This window comes from Amblyomma mixtum, chromosome 7, assembly GCF_055824585.1.
Source record: "Amblyomma mixtum isolate Tamu chromosome 7, ASM5582458v1, whole genome shotgun sequence".
NCBI classification, from domain to species: domain Eukaryota; kingdom Metazoa; phylum Arthropoda; class Arachnida; order Ixodida; family Ixodidae; genus Amblyomma; species Amblyomma mixtum.
The window spans coordinates 97,572,521-97,593,270 of NC_143018.1; the positions used below are offsets into that span (position 1 = coordinate 97,572,521).

The following is a 20,750-nucleotide window of genomic DNA, read 5'->3' on the forward strand; positions in this document are numbered from 1 at the left end:
ATGATGCATTACCAACTAGCCCTAATCGCAGCCTTAATTAACCTGATTTCTAGTACCGTGGGTCCTTCTCTCTGTAGCCATCTAAATGATGCATTACCAACTAGCCCTAATCGCAGCCTTAATTAACCTGATTTCTAGTACCGTGGGTCCTTCTCTCTGTAGCCATCTAAATGAATCATTACCAACTAGCCCAAATCGCAGCCTTAATTTACCTGATTTCTAGTACCGTGGGCCCTTCTCTCTGTAGCCATCTAAATGATGCATTACCAACTAGCCCTAATCGCAGCCTTAATTAACCTGATTTCTAGTACCGTGGGTCCTTCTCTCGGTAGCCATCTAAATGAATCATTACCAACTAGCCCAAATCGCAGCCTTAATTTACCTGATTTCTAGTACCGTGGGTCCTTCTCTCTGTAGCCATCTAATTGAATCATTACCAACTAGCCCAAATCGCAGCCTTAATTTACCTGATTTCTAGTACCGTGGGCCCTTCTCTCTGTAGCCATCTAAATGATGCATTACCAACTAGCCCTAATCGCAGCCTTAATTAACCTGATTTCTAGTACCGTGGGTCCTTCACTCTGTAGCCATCTAAATGAATCATTACCAACTAGCCCAAATCGCAGCCTTAATTTACCTGATTTCTAGTACCGTGGGCCCTTCTCTCTGTAGCCATCTAAATGATGCATTACCAACTAGCCCTAATCGCAGCCTTAATTAACCTGATTTCTAGTACCGTGGGTCCTTCTCTCTGTAGCCATCTAAATGAATCATTACCAACTAGCCGAAATCGCAGCCTTAATTTACCTGATTTCTAGTACCGTGGGCCCTTCTCTCTGTCAGCGCTTGTGTTGTGTCTTTCGCCGTCCGTTCGTTTTTCCCGCGCTGTTTTCACCATGAATACTACCTAGAGACGACCACCTCTTCATGGATACGCCCACAGGTACAAGGAGTTCCCACTGTGTGTCGGCGAGGTGATTCAGCCTTCGTGTATAACGAAGAACTGTACATTTTCGGAGGGTACAGCGATTTGCTGCAGACCTACTTGGCAGATATGCACAAGTACGACCCCTTGACATAGCGTTGGCCGAAGTGAAGCCATGTGGCTCACCACCATCTCCCAGGCACTGGCATGGCTGCTCAGTGATGGGTGAAAGAGTGTTTATTTTTGGTGGCTTTGGGCCGGCACCCAACCAGGATGAGGGGCAAGTTGCTGAGGAGCGAAAGGCGCTGACCGATCTCCACGTGTTGCACTTATCACCGACACTGCATAACCTGTGCTCACTTGCAGCAATTGATGCGCTGCTCAATCTACGCCCCTTGCCAAGCTTCATTAAAGAAAAGGTCTAAGCTATCACTTCTCACCCATCGTAGTCGATGGCAGATGCTGCCTCGCAAGCAAACTGAGTGCCTTCGGCGAAGAAAGCTTGGTGGTACGGTGATGATGCAACTCCGGCGCCACTACTTGACGCAGTAATAATCTCTTCTTTTATACGCACAGGACGCCTTCCTTCTGTGCTCGTTTTTCGCGAAAGCAAGAAAGTCGCTAATATTTTGTTTATATTCATGTCGCCCGGGGCTGCCACTTTTTCTTAAAAGACAGAACAAACTTAGGAGGGTAGATGTGTAGGCGAGTTGGTGAGACGTGAAGGAGCTAGACACCGCAGGGGACACGGGACAGAGAAAGAGGACGACACAGGGCGATACTTGCAACTAAAATTATATTTGAAACTTCATGGCTTTTTAAAGACAGAGGCACGTGTGATCTTACAAACAGTTAAAAAGGTGGAATGAAAAGCAACAGATAACAAGACCTAACTGACAACAATGCACATGAAAGATATCCGAGTCACAAATTACACAAATAAGAAGTATTAAAACGTTATGAGATACTCATCATGCGAGTCACAATCTACAGAAATCAGAAGTGTTAAAAACAGTCGACCGCATGAGGAAGCATGAAACCCACAAGACAAAAGAAGGAAAAGAACGTCAAAAGGAGGCAACCCGACCTATTACCTGTTACCTCGAAACCGGATGAATGCGTTAGTTCGCCTTCGGTTTCCATCATCCAAAAATAACTGGGTTTCCTTGACAGGTAACAGGTCGGGTTGCTTCCTTTTGACGTTCTTTTCCTTCTTTTGTCTTGTGGTTTTCATGCTTCCACATGCGGTCGACGGTTTTTAACACCTGATATCTGTAGATTGTGACTCGCATAATGAGCATCGCATAACGTTTTAATACTTCTTATTTGTGTAGTTTGTGACTCGCATATCTTTCATGTACAAAGAACAAAGTTTCTGAACGACTAATTATTCACGGAGATCGATTGAACTCCAGCCTGGTGGTTTCTTCAAACGATTCGCATTAACGTAACTTCGGAATGAAGATCGTGATGAATTTGTTTTCCGCGCAGCCCCTGCTGACCATACATTTCAAAGCAGTTGGTAGATAGAGATATGTGGCGGTAGGCGTCGATTTCAGCTCTTATCCGTAAACAACTTGCGTCTTTTGCGATGACTTCAGAAAGCCAAACAGTTATCACTTAATTCCGCATGTATTCCCTCACTTTGACGCTGCTTTCAGTGATTTTATAGCCTGCTAGTTATGGTCCTGTTTTCGCTATATACATTCTAGTTTCAATCTGGAAGCATCCGATCGGTATCTATGTCGTGAATGTGAGCCGAGAGTATTCGTCAAAGCTTGTCTAAGTGATGGCATCAGGTGCAGATCATATCAACGGCAATCGACAGCATGCTGGACTGTATCTGAAGCTTCCCGACAGCTTATTTACACTGATGCGAGAGCGCTCCAGTGCACTGCGCTCGCCAGATACGTTCTCGACAAGCCATCCCACGATGGCTGGTGTGAAATGTCCCGGAAATGTGTCTGTGACACCAACTTGAATTGACAAAGCAACTTTGTGCCATGGCGCTCTTTAGCCACAGATGATCTAGAGCCATAAAAATTCATCAGAATCGACAGTGGGTGTGCCACTGACTGAGTTGCACCTCGACGACGATCCCCTTAACTCTTTCGTCCACTACGTTGTCGCCTACGACTACTGCGTCTACATGTGGGGTAGCTTCTCCGACATAAGGTCGCAGATTGGCGGCTTATACCGGTTCGGTACCCGCGTTAAGACATGGAGCCGCACGGAGATGCGCGGCCAAGTTCCGACACTGAGCATCTTCTCTGCTTGCGTGCTGGGTCAACGGATGTACACCTTTGGTTTTTTGGAGTGGGATTACTAACACCGCATATATTATCTTCACCATGAGAGTGGAGAGGAACCGGCTAGCCGCTGTTTCCACACGGCGTCCGCAGTCGGAACCCGCCTGTATGCTTGTGGTGGCCAGGCGTGGAACATAGAAGTAGTAAGGTGGAAAGTTGGGCGAGTTGAATCTTATTCATGATGAAGTTTAGCGCCAAAAACGAGGACAAAGAAGGAGTGAAGACACAACACGAGCGCTTTTTCGCAACTAAAACTTTAATGGAAGAACACATAACATATATACCCATCTCGGGAAGTAAATCAAGAATCAAAAAGAAACATTTTTTTTGTATTTTGGTTTCGCCTTCGTGATTGTGATTGTGACCATGAAGTTTCCTGTTTTTGCACCCTTTATGTACCTTTTGCACCCTCAGCACTCTTCAGATGTATCGCCCTCTAAGGTTTATCTTGACCATATCATGTATGTTTCTTTTTGATTCTTGATTTACTTCACGAGATGGGTATATATGTTATGTGTTCTTCCATTAAAGTTTTAGTTGCGAAAAAGCGCTCGTGTTGTGTCTTCACTCCTTCTTTGTCCTCGTTTTTGGCGCTAAACTTCATCATGAATGTGGAACATAGAGGTCAACAACCGGGACGATAATTCCTTGTGTTATCTGGAAACAACCACCTTGATGTGGGTGCGCCGAAGAGTGGAAGGTGCGCGCCCGAAATGACGCAAACTTCACTTCTCCTTCGTGTACAACGAACAGCTGTACATTTTCGGTGGCCGCACCGGACAGCTGGGCGCTTACGTTTCAGACATGCATGATATGGAGAAGTCGTGTTGGATCGAAGTGACAATACATGGGTTGCGCCCGACTGCTAAGCGCTCGGCCGGTTGCAGCGTGATGGCAGAAAAGGGTGTTTGTTTTTGATGGCTTGGGGTACGCCCTAGAACATGAGAAAGGAGGGCCCATCGATGTTTCTGAAGAGGAAAAGGCGATAACTGACCTGGACGTGTTGCACTCAGCACCTACGCTGCAGAACTTGCGTCTCCTTGCTGTCATCGGCGCAGGTCTTGACGTAGGCGGATTACCGGTAGCTATTAGAAACGAGATCAACGCTATATCTTCTGGCTCATCACAGACAGCGGACTCGTGCTACACGTCAAACGAATGGTGCGCCTTCAACGGAGCCACAGATGGCGGTGAGGTGACCACAATAGTTATTTCAGTGCCTCTACTTCGGTAGGTAATAATGTCTTTTTAAAAAAAAAAACACCTTAGAAGCTGAGCATCCGCGGCGGGCAGGTATTGGCACTCTATCACCCAGGAGCGCAGGGCTCTGCGATTACCGCTCCGTTCTCGGGAGCCAGCAGAACCGGGACTGTGGTCCGTAAATTTTGTGCGTATTCAGCGAGGCCATCAACGATTTGCAGAATACGGATGTGTCATTAGCGTGCAGGTTTGGCGGGTTAATGAGGCGCCGTAGGAAACCAACGGGATGACGAACTGCCCACCGCGCTCACCAACTGTCTCCCAACGACACCTCGTTCGAGTTTGGGGACCAGCGTGCGGTGATTCGATATCGACTCCAACTGCCAGAACTGAGCTTCGCGCATTTCGAGCGCGGTTTCATTGCCAGCGCAAGCGCGTAGATTTGGAGTACGCGTCTTTCTTGTGTGCTCCTTGAAAAGGCAGGCGCCGCACAGACTTTCTGCGAGCTACACGGGCCTCGATCGATTATGGCTCGATTGTGGAATTGAAGCCCTTGTTCCATCATTGTGCCGCTTTTGTGCAGCGACGTATCCCGAGATTCTGGCGGCCTACAGAGCGCTGTAACTCATTGCGGTAAGCCTGACGATGCTTCTGTGGCTGTGGGGCTGGGTGCACGCCCGCGATGGAACAATGGTGAGCCTCTGTGCATACATCGAGCGGACGGGCCTGACGTCCCGCTTGCGCTTCGCCAGGTAGCCACGCCGCGTTAGTGCGCTCAGCTTGTGCTATCTATGGAGGGGGGCAGCCGAGCCCCCGACCCCAGTCTCTTGGGGGAGAGTGTGCCTCGTGTGCGAAATCCCGTGAGGGGACAGAGCGCGCGCGCCTTCTACATACGTTCTGAGCAGACATCACTATAAAATGAAGAAAAAAAAATGTGGTAGAGTTTTAACGTGGCTCAACCTAGTAGTCGTGCGAAAGCATGTGTCTAGCCTGGTTGATTCGTGGTTTTGCTTTGCTCGGTCGTCGTAACGCCTGGTTACAATAAATTTCGGTTAAGTGCCTATCGAGGTTAAGCTGCTCGCGCCGCAGGTGGAAGTTGAAGACGAGATTGTGCAATGCACAGCGCGAGATTTTGTTGCAGTTTAACACCAGGCGTGATCTCCTACGGCGATAGCATATAGTGACCTCGTGCAGCGGCCAGTGAAGCTGATTTGCTCTCGCCACCGCGGGTTCGGAACCCAGTCGCGGCAATATTTATTTTATTTCTGCATAGGCTGAGCTATGCTGCGTTTTGCAGAGGTCACTTTCAAGGTAAAGCGTAACACACACTCGGTGAGCTAGTTATAACTCGTTAACCAATGTTTTCACAATAAACGCTGGCGCACAGAAAAGATGCGACACCGCATTTTTACGGTAGTATTGTATACATGTAAAACCAACTAGCCCAATTACATGCGCTGATGAAACGTAAGTCTTCGGGTCGCATTTTGTCGGGAGTGGTGGCGATACAACTGTAATCCGTTTAACTCGTGCAGCCAAATCTTGCAGGTTTGTTGTGAGTGCACAGTAAACTCTTTTTTTTTCTCGAATATTCTGCACTCGTCGCCGATGCTGTGTTTGCTGCTGCTGAAACTTTCTTACTGCTTAACTCAGTGATGCGCTATCTTTGTGCTTCGATTCCTGCAATGTAGGATTTGGATCTGTGTTTTCTTTGTAGTGAGATATTTCCTGAAATAGCACCATTTTGTCGTTGGCAATACGCCAATACGTCAATATTAAAATTTTGCCCTAAAGAACGGCAGGTTTCAAAAGAGAAACATATTGAAGGACACCACTCACATATTTAATGAATTTCTTGGTGTAATCAGAGGAGGAACGATAAGCTAACGCAATCAGTGTCCCGTCGCATTTTACACTTGATCCATAATGGTAGCAAACATGACGATGAGTAAAATCCTTGCTAGCCACCAGGGGAATGCCTGTGCTTTCAGGTACAATATACTTCTCAGTGATCAAATTTCCTGTGAATTTCCCAAGTAAATCTGTAGGGTGTGAATGAAGGCTTTTAGTTTGAGGGACCTGGTTTTTGAGTCCTGTATTACAACCCAAGTACGCTTGAGTTCGTGTCACACCACTTTCCTAACTTAAATATGCTTGCCAATGGTCAGAAGACTATGATAGTTCGCCGAATTTTCACGAGTATGACTTTGTTTTCAGTTCATGATCGTGGATGCCGAATTCGTGTTCAGAATCCCTTGCGATTGGACCCCTTGGAATGTATTATTTATCTTTTGCGCCAATGAGAAGTCCAAAACTCGGGAAAGAGTAAGGGGAAACAGACAGTTTGAATAGCGAGCACCTGATGATAGGTCTCCTGCAGGTAGCTAACAAATGCATTCTCACTTTCGCGAGCGAACGATAAAAGACTCAAAACGGTCGCTGGGTTGGAGAACAAAAGGCGGTTCATCTCATTCGACAATATGGTAGTGCCCTATTGAAAAAACTCTGCGTGAGTTTGCACGAGAACAGTGATTTTTGTACGATCACGTTCATTTTGCATACGAATGCGCAGAAATTGTGCGTTACCTGTACGCATTCTGTGCGTCCTGTGTGTACATATGCGCGTACTGTGAGCTGATAGACGTTCACGCACACTCTTTGCGTGTAAAAAATCGTGGACTCTCGTGGAAAACTCTCTGTACGTGGACATCTGCGTGCTGAGAGGGGGCTTGCCGAAGCTGTGCGTGCTTATGTGCATACTGAGCAAGCTCAGTGAGGCTACGTGTGGCCATGTGTGCGTTTGCTTGCTTAGTAGCAACTTGTCGAGACTGTAAAGGCCCATTTAGGGTGAAAGCAAACAAAGTTCGAGCATTCAGTTAATGATTACTTCTCAATAATGAGCAATAAGCTCACGTTTTGCTGTTTTATAATTTTCGTCTTGGCGTAAGTACCCATTAATCATTTTCAACTTCAGCAAACAAATAACCAAAAAATTATCTTTTAGTGCAAAATGGTTCCCTTCGATACTGCAGGGACCTGCACATGACAACATGCACACTGAGCAAGAACTTGTCAACATTGCAAGTTCATTGTAAAATAATGTAAAAAACAAGCTGCTAATGACTCTTACAGCATCCTTCAGTTCTTCCTTTAACCAATTCTGAAAGTTACAGATATCTTATAGATGCATGATGAAAGCCATCCAGAGCACTTATGTTGTTGCCCGTCATGCAGACAGCCATATTTCGAAATCAGAAGCAACACAACCATTTGTTGCTTGCACTCGAAAGGAGTCAATCAATGGAATAACTCTGAAAGGGCAACAGTGTTTGTTAGGTGCAACAAACAAGCTTGGGGATATAATCAGGTTCAATCAAACATGACGTGCAGAAAGCGAATTGTGAGCTGTAACAGGAATGTTACGAGGCAATTTCCAAAACCATTTCCAAAGCAATTTCCAAAGTCATTAGCATAAATTTACATACACGTAAAAAGGCCATGTAAGCCTACACGAAAAGAGTTTTGAATTCACAGTTGGTGTCAAAAGTTCAGAAATTAGTGCCCTCTCTCAATTTCAGTGACAAATCACAGATCGATTAATTAATTCCCAGTATGGCTCCAGAACAAATCCAATGAATCTCAAATGTGCGAAGTATATATACCACACATGTTGCCTGATTAGCACCAGCATTGCATGATGCATGACGAAGTATCACACTCTTCATTCTTCTTCAATCTGTTTTGAAATTTGCACTACCACAAAGACCATCTGGATGGACTATGATTCCATCATATTGCTGAGAGTCACATTCGGAGACCAAGAGCAGCACAACAGTGTGCTGCACATGAGTGGATATAATGCACTGGGACAACTGTGCACAGTGAGGAACGCTTGTAAGGCGTCAGGTATTTGCTTGGGGAATGTAATCAAGTTCAGTCATGTTTCATGTGTAGAAAGGAAGATAAAAGTTGTAGCAGAACTATGAAATCCAACATCCAATACTGAACTTCCCCAGGTGATCTACACACACATAAAAAGCACGAAAGGATAAGCTCAGCGGTACAGTTAAGTTTGATGCCCTTTGAGGTTTGACTTGCGCGTCTGTATGCAACCATCAGATACCATCTTGAAGTTACCAGAATGCCCAAAACAACTTTGTTGAACTGTTCTACTCTAAACTGAAATACTTTTCCTTAAAACATTTTTTTTTTGCGACATGCTGTGTAGCTAATTATAAAATAAAGAAAAGAAACTGATAAAATTTTCTCATCTCAAACGTACTGATAAGTACACAAATCTGAGTGCTTTCAAGAGAGGTGACGCACCCGGTATTCAGTGTCCAGAAGCATACATAATGCTGCAGAATCCTATAGCAAGAAAATTTCTTTTAGTTGACAGATGGCTATGTCTGGTTACAAAGTCAATACCAAGTAAGGCGCATATCCTAACCTGCAATTACATGAAGCTGCACGTGCTTCATAGGCTGTAACTCCGCCAATAACTGCTACATATTTCCCACCTCTAGCACGAGTGCGGAATCAATATACAGCATGGAAAGAGCAGTTTTGTTGCTTTAGCTTCTTTACTATGCTGTTTAGGCAAGAGACGAGTTGAAATATTTGCATGGGCAGTTCTCGATTGAAGTAACGTAAAAAACATCCGCACTCCTTTCTGCTGAAGCGACTGGTGGACCACTTTTGCATGTCGCATCTCGTATGACTTGCTAAGGGTCCAGACTGACACACGCACTTCGTCAAACCTTCACACAAAACACTCTTCGCTTTTGCTATAAGCTCCGGCCACAGGCAGTAAGTGTCCCGTCACCGTTCACATCGCAAAAGAAGGCAGCGTTCGCAGGTGGTCAGTTTGAGCTGACAGCGACAGGCGTTGCAGGCACACCGCCGACTAAGTTTCCAAGGAAGCCACACTGTAGAAGGGCGCCGTCTTGTAATCGAAACACACCACAGAAACAATGGCCACTGTCGCTGCTTATGAGCCAGGCATTTTTGCAACGAAGTTAGCAGTGCAATAGGCCGAAAGGTTCGACTCATCAAACGACGGCACCGCACTGCTGACCTCATTATCGTTGTCGACCAGACATCCATAGCACATATGCCCCGACGGATCGCTTAATTGGGAGCTGCTACTACTCTTGGATGAGAGAGCGCCCACCGGCAGCACACACCGGTAATCCTTCTTCTTTTGCGATTCCAGCACAGTAACAGCGGCGCGCAAGACCGCCCAGCAGCAGCACGAGAAAACAAGCGAAGCTCACGGCGATCTCAGAAACCATGCAGCATGTCGGATAGGCTTTGGATTTGACGCGCTAGACCATGCCCACTCACGCACGCACGCACGCACGAATGTACCGACACGCATATTAATGCGTCCATGCGTCACAAATTTCTCAAGTTTTTAATGCTAATATGTGCACAAGAACTTAATTATTTTTGTAACGAAAGTTTCATTTGGTTTTAGTCCTTTGCTATCGCACTGCCCAAAAGCATAGAGCCCGAAAGAGACGACCTGGAGGAATGCCTGGAGGCGATGCCTTTCTAAACGGGCCGAAGGAAGCCGGAACTGGCCGAAGCGCTAGCCAACGAACGCAGCGTCTGGGGAGGGACAGCATGGCGGTCAGCGTTACTACGTTTGTCGTGGTCCTTTGTGGTGCCGAGCAACGTAACGTTGGTGCCGAGGGCATGAACCATCGCTGGCATGAGCATTTGTCACTCTTCCGATATGTGATGTGCCGACAGCAGTGAAATTCGCTGGTGCGATGTACGAAAACGTGGTAAGGTGCTGAGTAAACCTGTGTGTATAGCGTGCGTCAGCGGGCTCGACGGATAGCGCGTCGTCCTTTGCGCGCCTTCACTGGAAACGCTATGCTGACGGTGGGGCTCATTTCCTCCATGGCGGAGCAGCTGGTGGGAGACCACTACCCGGGTGACATCTCGCATCTTGGGGGTAAGTTAATTTTCTTCGAACCTGTTCATTATTTCAAAGCCTTTGCGCACAACTGGCCACGTCAACACAGCTAGTACAGAGACGCGAAGACGCAGTGCCTATCGCGGCAGCACGCAGCGCTGAAAGGTTGTTTGCTGGCGGCACACGGGCATAAATGCGCGTGTAGTGTCAGTGGTCACACGGTCATGGTCAGTATGCCATGCAAATATGCACAGCTGATCCGATCGCGGGGTGCACGATATCGGCGCCGTACTGCTGCCGTACTGCCATTCATCGCTCGCCGAGAATGGAATATGTGCCCACCAATAGATCTTCGGCCCGGGCTTTACATTCTCGCCGCATGTTACGCTGTAATTGAAGTAACAGCGCTCGAGCAGTTTAACTACGTAGACTGCGATTCAGCTGTATGCGTTAGGATTGAGCTTCCTCCTCTTTCACTTGTATTTCACTTGTACTTTTATAAATAGTGTATTTAAGGTACGAAGCTCCATATGATCCAGCTGCGTTCGTACTTATAGCCGAGCCAGTGTAGTCGAGCCTTGAATAGCAGAACGGTGAGATAAAAACAAATTCCTCTGAAGTTTTTCGCCTCTATTTTGGCATTCGCTTTTTCATACTTTGGCTCGGAGCTGAAATGGTACAAACAACTGCAAAATGCACACAGGTGCCCTAGCTCCATTTGCCCTAAATCCCGAAGTTGCAGTGAAATTTAAGGGTAATTGAGCCTTTAATATGTACGAAGAATAAACTTGATTGTTTCATGATTATAACCAATGGCGCAAATAAATCTGACTTTGACTTAAATATGGTGAGGTACCTCTCCAATACCTTATTTGATGTCAAAGGAAAAAGTGTGGTTTTTCTGCAATTGGCACTATTAATTCATCATACCTGTGAGAATGTGAAATCAGTGCTAATCATGCCAGATTTCAAATTGAGGGACGCATGCAGAATTTGAAGCAAACCAGCCTTCTACTGAAAATATCGTTCTGCTGTGGTCTGTTCTTTTGAATGGTGGCATGTATTGTAGAAACGATGCTGGATATCGATATGCAAGTGATGTCTCGTCTGAGGCTAGCTTGTGAATGACTGCTGTGGTTATGAATTTCTTGTTGCCTGGCCCACTTCGAAATGTGGTTAAACAGTTGTGTTCCGTTCTGCGACCGGCTCCTTTTTGTGCCTTGCACTTTGCCTTACATGCTTGATTCTAGTCCATTTTTTGCACTGTGCTGCTGTTAAATGTGTCTTTTTACCTTGCAGCTATCTCCTCATAGCTTTACCAGCAATGCCTCTTCCAAGCTCTCCAGTATGGCTGTGCCAGCCTTTCACTTGTTGCTAGGATGCCCAGCAAGCAAGCAGGCTTTTGAGGTAAGCACTGAAGACATCTTCCGACACAAGTAGCTTTGATTTTCCTAGTACACTGCTACTTGTGTGACCCCTCGTTATGTTGATTTTGGCAAGTTAGGTTGCCTATTAAGGGCTCTCTTTTGTTTTTCACCTGCTGCTGTGGCCTACTGCATTGGTGTTCGGCTACTGAGCCCAAAGACGCGGGATTGAATTGTGGTGGCTTCGTTTCGACAAGACGAAATGCATATTTGCTCGTGTGTTATGCAATGCCAGTGCATGTTAAAAAATCTTTGGTGGTCGAAATTTATTCACAGCCCTCCTCTATGAATGGAGCTATTGTTCAACTTTGAGGCATTAAAGGGACACTGATGGCAAGCTGAAGTTGACCTGTGATGATGAAGTTCCGCATCCTAACCACAAAGACGACACTTTTTCCGAAAGTGGAGCTTTATAAGCCAGAGAAAGCAAAACATACAATTTTCATCAGCACCGGCTGATTTCGGAAGTAAATTGCGATGCGCTGACTCCGTTTTTTTTTGGCACAGATTCCAGAGGCTAGGTTGAACTGCCATTCACCTCAGAACGGTTATCATGAAGTCATTTGTGTAGACTTCATGAGTTCAAATCGAGTGGCGGGAAAATTTTTAAATGTAATTTTTGCGCGAATCATTGTGTTGATGGCCTTTGCGCTGCTGTTAAAAACCGGGATAGCAATATGGTATCCCATAAAACTAGGTTCAGGACTTGCAGGAAGTGGTTTATCACATTCCGCTAGCTTGTGCAAGAAACTACTTCAGGGATATGTGCAGGTGTCTTTAATGTGTTCCTGAGTGAGCACTAACTCGTTAGGGGGAAGGCAGCTTCTAATCTGGCACTACAGTGCCAATTTCGTGAGTGTAAATCATAAGATGACCCATCAGTGTGTACGCCTGATTTCTGTGACACTTCAGTGGTGTATAGAAGTGGTAAACAAATCTGTAAGGTATTTGATGCATATCTCCAAGGCAACGGCTGTATGAGTAGCGAAGCCATTAGTCAATCTTCAACGGAAAGAATTTTCTCTTTTAGATGACGTGCTTGTATATCAGTGACAGTTATTTGTTGTCCTGCCTTTCGCTGGTGTGGGTCATGTGTGGTGCATCTTCATGCGAGCCTTCTTTTCCTTTACAAAAAATTCAGTTGATAGTCCAACCTGTTTTCTTCTCTTTTCCCGTGTTGCATCTTTTGGCTGGTTTTAAATCTGTAACTGAGCTCAGACCGTGATAATTACAGCCGGTAAACAGGGCTACTGAATGTGAGCTTGGCATACATGCGTACTGTATGTGTGAAAGTGCAGTTTACAATATTCAGAAATGCTTGATAGCCTTACAAAAATCTAAAATTTTGTTGGAATTCCTATTTGTTCTCTGTTCAAGTGTCGAGAGTTTTTCCGCTTCATCGTGTGATTAGAGCCACTTTGGTACTTAAGCTGAAATCTTTTCTTTAGCCTGCATGTTTCTCACTTTTGGGACAGAAACGTGGAGGCTAATGAAGAGAGTTCAGCTTAAAAGAGTATAGACACCTAATCTTGGTGGCATGTTTTCTTCTCTATAATGATGCGGAAGACACTACTATGCATGAATCACCATCTGGTATTCGCGTGAGACCGCTAAATAATTTATAATCAACTTTTTCTGCCATCCTGTTTCGGTGAACAATTTGACTATGGCTATGACATCAAAGAGAGGTTATAGGTCACGTGAGGCGTGGAAAAACTGCACTTATAATCGCTGCTTCATCATTTTAATTCGCTACAGCGCTGACGCCAGCATTCCTTAAGAGCCAGAAGTACCAATTGTATTGCAGTTTTTCATGCCTCACGTGACCAATAACCTCGCTTTGACGTCACAGCCATCATTCAGCTGTCGAAACCGAAACAAATACAGCAGGAGAAAGAAATTTGATTATAAATTATTTAGCGGTCATAGGAGGATGCCATGTGGTAATCCGTGTAAAATACTTTATGCCTTATTACAAAGAAAAAAACACGTGCCAAACGATAAGGACAGCAAAGTGAGCTATGGAAAGAAAAATGATAAGTCTAACATTAAGAGACCAAAAGGGGGCGGAGTGGGTGAGGGAACAAACGCGGGTTAATGACATGCTACTTGAAATTAAGAGGAAGAAATGGGTCTGGGCGGGGCTTGTAATGGGAAGACAATAACCGCTGGTCCTTAAGGGTAATGGAGTGGATTCCAAAAGAATGCAAGCATAGCAGGGGGCGGCAGAAAGTTAGATGGGCGGATGAGATTAAGAAGTTCGCGGGGATATGGTGGCCACACCTAGCAAAGGACAGGGTTAATGTGGAGACATGGGTGAGTCCTTTGCCCTGCAGTGGGCCTAGTCAGGCTGATGATGATGGTATGTGTCGCACCTGCTGCTTCGTGCTATCAGCTGGCCCATGCTTGGCCGACCAGACTAGCCAAATTTGTGATGTGGGTTTTCTATTGCACCTGCATTTGTGTACACAGAGGACTTGAATGGTAGCAGGCGATGCTGTGCATGTGTTCACGCCATAGCACACATGACCCACACTGAAAGCTTCTCTGCCTTTAGTAAGACAGCTGCATCAGTCTGGGGCATAAGGTATCCCAGTGCTAGAGTATGAGTAAATTGCTCTGGAATTTTAATCTGGTATCAGGTAGCATAGCGCAAAAGAAGGCTAGCGCAGCTGCCTAATATTCTCTTGGGCAGCTGTGTTGGATTTTCAGTGCCTGTTAGTGTAATCCGTGAAAGTTCACTGTAACCCATTCGTTTCGATGTAAATTAGGAAGTCCTTAGAGCCCTGTACTTTTTAATGATAATAACAAGGTAATGCAGTAATTCAATTGTACCTGTTCGCTTTCAACACAGTAAAGTGCTGCTGGGTCGAGATCACAGTTTTACTTTGTAGGTGTGCTCAGGCTGTCATCATCATCATCAGCAGCAGCAGCAGCCTGACTGCACCCACTGCAGGGCAAAGCCTCTCCTATGTCTCTCCAATTAACCCTGTCCTTTGCCACTTGCGGCCACTGTATCCCCACAAACTTCTTAATCTCATCCACCCACCATTTTTTCCTGTGTGTGTGTCTTTTCGCCATTCTGAAATTCTATCATACAAATGGATTGATGCACGTAGTGTCAGGTGCGTAATGTGATCCACCAGCTCACCCCAAGCTGTGCTCAGATTTGCCTCATTGCTGCAGGAGCACTAAAGCAGGCTTGAGGCTGAGTGGTGCAAAAACATGATTTTTCAAGAATGTCTTTGTGGAAATTGCAATTAATCATGTGAATTTGCTTTCATTTTAGGAGCTGCACACAAGCTGTGCGCCTTTCCATGCTGATCATGCTGGCCAGGTACGCTTATGGTTACATTACTAGGTTGTTTTCATAATGGCAGTGATGGATTTCTGTGTGGTTTTAAAACATAAATTGTATAAGCATTTGGCCTGCCACAAAAGTATAGTGGTGCATTCAAGGCCAGTGTTACAAAGGGATGTTTTGATTGCTGCAAGAACTTGAAGGCCCCTGTCTGGTCACTGTGGAAGGCCCCCTCCCTACTTAGGAATTGCTATTTGGGTTACTCAGTCATTTGGCAGAGGAATAGTGTATAGAGATAAGGGATGGAAGAATGCTTCCAACTAAAGAAAAAAATCCAGCAAGCAGTCATAGAAGCAGAAGTACAAAAATGGCAAGGCTTTCTCTAATTTACATCGAATCTTTTTCACTTAGACTTCTTATTGCATACAACGGCTGATGCTTGGCTTACACACATATTTTCTTTAGGTACGCAGTAGGTCTCACATTCTTGTATGATATGGTCACGGTGCCAAAAAATGATGGTGGTGTTAGAAAACTCGGAATATAGAGGAATTTTATTGCTGACCTTATGGAGAACTATGGTAGCTTTGCAGTCGTTATAAATATCTTCCAATATTTTCACATAACACTCTTCTACACCCTGATTCCACAATGCCTGCATGACAGCTGTGGTTCCACCGAGTCAATTGCTGTCTGGTAGTCAATGAAGGCTATATATTGGGGTTGGTTATATTCTGCCCATTTCTCTATCACCTGATTGATTGCATGAATGTGGTCTCTTGTTGAGTATCTTTTACGAAAGCCTGCCTGATCATTTGGTTGATTGAATTCGAAGGTTGTCCTGACTCTATTAGTGATTACCTTAGTAAATACCTTGTAGACAATGAATAGTAAGCTGATCGGTCTGTAAATCTTCAAGTCCTTGACATCTTCTTTCTTATGAATTAAAATAATATTCGCATTCTTCCAAGCTCCTGATATGCTCGTGGTCACGAGGCAAGCGTGTACAGGGTGGCTAGTTTCTCTAGCACACTCTCTCCTCCGTCCTTCAACAAATCTGCTGTTACCTGATCCTCACCAGCTGCTTTACGCCTTTGCATTGCTCCTGAGGCTTTCTTTACTTCCTCCCTCGTTACTGGCGGGATGTCCCATTGCTATGCTCTACTGCCTCTCTCCGTAACGTTCTGATTACATTCACTACTGTAGAGATTTGTGCAGAACTCTTCGGCTACTTTAACTATCTTATCCATATTGCTTATGACATTGCCCTCTTTGTCTTTTAGCGCATACATCTGGTTTTTACCTGTGATTAGTTTTCTCTTCACTGATTTTAGGCTACCTCCATGCTTTAGAGCATGCTAGGTTTTCTCCATGTTAAACTTTCTTATGTTGGCTACCTTGCACTTATAAATAACTTCGATAGCTCTCCTAGTTCTATTCTATCTCTGAAGTTAGACGTCCTCATGCTTTGGCGTTTCTTCATCAGACCTTTCGTCTCCTGAGATACCTTGCAGGTATCCTCTCGAATGATCTGACCACCTACTTCTGCAGCACGCTCCAATGAATTTAAATATGTATTTAAAGATAACAGTTGAGGTGGGAGATTGAGCTTTGAGATTTGCACTTCAACTCGGGAGTTATGCCACTGCTACACAGAATACTTGATCGCCGTAGAGATATTTCATCATCTCGCATCAAGCTGCTGTGGCGCCACTGTCACAGTTGATAATTTTGCTGGGAAGCTGTTGTAGCACTCACGCAGTTTTGAAAAGGTGGTATTCATTGTTTTTGTGCTATTGGCAACAGTGATAATATGCTTCCTGCAGTGTTTTGTGGCTAGCCTTCTTTTTTTTTTAGTGAAATAAGTTGTACATTTCATGTTGAGTATTCTTTCAGAGATTAAATTGCTTTGATTTTATTCCTTAGTGTATAGTTGCGAGTGCTCCATGTCTGAGTGCAAATTTCTACCACTGAAAAGCCTTCAAAATCTTAATAGATATCCACACTGTTCTAGGGACTCAGTGGCTATTGGAAATGCCCATTTAGCTGTATTCAAGTGCCACTGAGTTAATAGCCATTTGAAAGCCTTCAAAATGCCTGTGTGACACGGTTATTAGATTTTGTGCAGGTTTGATGCTGATCAGTCTGCGTGCTTGAGTCGGGTTTTCCAGTGTCTGTATTTCAAACCTGAAACTTTTCGAAATCATCATTAGTTCATTAATGGAAGAAGTACTTGTGCCCTTTTCTGGAATTTCCAGAAAACAGATTAACTGAATTTTTTTGCATATACTCCTACCTTTTTCCAGGTGCTGCATAGTGAGAACCTGTATCAAGACGCCAACTTGCTGGACTTGGAGAAACTGAAGAAATTGTTTAGCCACTGTGTGGCACCCATCATGAGGGATGTGGCATTAATAAAGCCAGTTAAGGTGACCTTATCTATGTCCTTTTGCAAGCATGCTACACACATGAGAGCCATCCCACGAAGCACCGTTTCTGCAAAGCTTGTTATCTCACAACATGCATGCTGATTGAGGCAGTGACAGACAGATGAGGAGGCCTTAATGCAGTACATTAGCGTACCGTGTTGAGCAGTGATGTAGGAGCCTTGCAGCCATGCAAGGTATTATCGGCATCATGATGGTAACTCCATTAGACACTGTCTAGTGCTCTGTGAGCCAGACTCGGCTCTTGAACATTCTGGGACTCACCCTTGGCTCTCGGACATTCTGGAAGCCTCACCCGGCTTGCGCATATTGCGCGAGGATGTCTCCTGCTGTACGAGCCTTACGCGGCTTGCGCACTTATGTGAGAGATGTCTCGCGTTTGCGAGCTTGCTCAGCTTGCGCAAATTATGTGAAATATGTCTCGCGTTCTGCGACCTCGTTCAATCGTCGCATTTTGCGTGGCAATAAACACGCAGATAGGCACGCAGAATTCACGCTCAATATTTTCAATAGGGTGTGGACGTTGATCGCTACACAATCTGAGTACATCGAAAGGCTGGGAGGACAGCAAGCACGCAGATCTCGGAGTTGTAGTATCTGAGGACTTCTTCGTGCAGCGGAGGTGGCAGCGAAGGTGACGGTGAGGTCACCTAAAATGGAGGATCGACATGAGCAGCAGACAACCTTTGTGCATGGTCCGCTTTAGAAATTTTCAGCTTGATCTGAGAGGAGTGCTGAACAATTGTTTTCGTGCACAGAAAGATTGTGGAGTGACCCGTGGCACCGAAAAGGCTTTCGGTAGAGTCAGGCTATTGAGAACAACCATGATATGGAGAAAAGATTTGTTTTCAAATACAAGCGTTCGACCACACTGTATCTTGCCTCCCTCCTCCCCTCAGAGTTCACTCTCGAGAAAGGAAGCTGTCCTATATCGACAGCTACGGACAGACATTTTCCCGACGCCACAGAACCGACGAGCCAGCCTCTTCGCTCACACAACTCCAACTTGTAGCTTATGTGCGTGCTCGCGGACTCCCTGCGGCCTGGTCTGGGAAGGCGTGAGCATCCGGCAACCGCCCATCCACTCAGCCTCGTGGGAATACTGGCTGCCCAGCCACCAACTTCTGCTGGCCCGCCGCGCGCGGGAGATACAGCCAGCGCTGGACTTTCGTAATAAAAAGCCTAACTTCGAGGGTCATAGTCCACTGCAATAAAAAAAATTCTCTCTATGCGGTAGGTGTAAAATTCTAATTGCGTCTAATAGAGCCCACAGAGGCATCTTAGGCTCATTTGTTCCTCCATGCTCTAGACGCGGTGTGATGTGTTCCTCGCTTCTACTCTTATTTCAATAAATTACTTTCTCTTTCTCACTCTCTATTCGCTGCACTCATCTCATCTTCGTCGTTTTTTCCGACGCCGAATATAAGGTCAAGTATTGTCCGAAATGTGTTCTTCCTTTTATAATGCGTTATAGTACACTGGCTTAGTAAGAAATAGTGCAAACATCTCAGAATTCCCACCAGGAAATCTGTTCTGGCAATGTCCACGTCTCGCGACAGAAAGAACGCGGCTTTTATATCGGGCAGAGAAAGTGAATGACAATTAGGACGGCGTCAGCTCATGCCGCCCGGAAGCTGCCCGATCCACGCGCAGGGAACAAGCCCGCAGCGGTCCTGGAAAGACGCACATGTCCCGTCTGCTATCAGTGGGGACCCCGGTGCGAATGGCATCACCGACGGCGAATGACAGGAGTCGTTCGGCGGAAGGGCAGAACCTCCCCGAGGCAGCGAACCACACGGTGCCGGTGGAGTCCGCGGACGAAACGGAGCTGCGAAGAGAGCCGCCGCGCAGTGGAAATGAGCCCCGCCGTACGCCGCAGGCTTCCACCCCGGACGGCGTATTTCCTTCTGTCCAGCGGAACGCGGTGAGCATGCCGCGGGCGTGCCTCATCTTCGCCATCCTGGCGGTGATCGCCGCCACGTGCTACATCGTCGTGTCGCGGCTGATCTTCATCGCACAGTGGCTGTCCGCGAACGGCCTCCCCTCCTACAAGAATCACCGAAGTCCGGCCTCCCCAGGAGACAAGTGAGGAGCTCCGCGGATATAGGTGCAGGGCTTTTGGCACGGTACCGCACCAGGTGCCTTGCAAGGCGGCACCGTTTGGAGCTGCATGGTCGCGGCCGCCGTTATCGCAATTTGACGCCTCGTTCCTACGACGGGGACCGCTACGCTGATAAGCACAGCAGATTCGGTCAATAAATGTTGCTATTGTGCGCAACAAAGTTAATACCAGCACGTAATTTACACGTAGCTACGCACATTTGATTGTCTAAATGCTGAAATCGGTTCCAAGAATTGCAAGTTGGCAAAGCTTTTTGCAGACCCAGTTTTGCGGCCGCACTGCAGCTCGCCTGAATGATGCAGCACACATTTCACATCATATCGTACTACAAGATAGCGAGTCTTGAGTGAGATTGCTTTTGATTCTTTTTCCTTTATACCTGTTCGTATATTTTTCCTTTTTCGCGTGAGTAAACCTTCAGTTGAAAGATAGCGCCTGTATTGGCCTCTTTTGCCTTGTCTTCATTCTTCAGCGCTATGATGTAGAGTTCAATCCGACTAGCCAAACTTTCCGACATTCTACGTTACATTAAGCTTCATAAGTAATCTTGAATTAATTATTAAGCATGATATGCTTTTAGCCCCCGTTGTCGGCAGTGTGGTGACGTCACGCCGAGACCGAGAGCCAACATCTCTGAAACGAGAACATCCGGGCACCGTACGAGACTTAACGAGATTTAACGAGACTCTCTAAGCCCTCCTACGCGACCGGCATGCAAGCGCCGGTTGGTCTCCAAAGGAGTCACAAAAAATAACTGCTGCCAGTGCCTTCTCAATGTTTATCAAGATATCAGTCGCTGTGCGTTTGATAATGCACGGAATTATAATTCCCGATTTCTAATAACGCGTGCAAAAAGCACATAAATGCCACGATACCCTTCGTTGTCATACGTGATCTCTTAGGTGCTTCGCGCATCGAAGCAAAGCCGCGCAGCGCACAGGGGCCCGGGGGAGAAGCGCTGCGTTCAAAGGGCAAGGCATCGCGCCGAACGGGTGGTGGCGTTCCTCCCTTCCATTACGGTGTGGTTCGGGTGTCCACCGAGATGGCAGAGAATTACTGCGCCATTTCCTTTCCTCAAAAAGCCTTGCGTTCAAAT

General features: G+C 46.0%; 1 long non-coding RNA gene across 1 annotated transcript; it reads left to right on the plus strand.

Annotated features, from left to right (window-relative positions):
• Window positions 1-11,650: 11,650 nt before the first annotated feature.
• On the plus strand, window positions 11,651-18,306 carry LOC149336931 (uncharacterized). The gene is made up of 4 exons (XR_016284526.1): window positions 11,651-11,767; window positions 15,074-15,121; window positions 17,392-17,528; window positions 18,291-18,306. It is a non-coding gene; the product is annotated as an uncharacterized LOC149336931 (long non-coding RNA).
• Window positions 18,307-20,750: the final 2,444 nt, after the last annotated feature.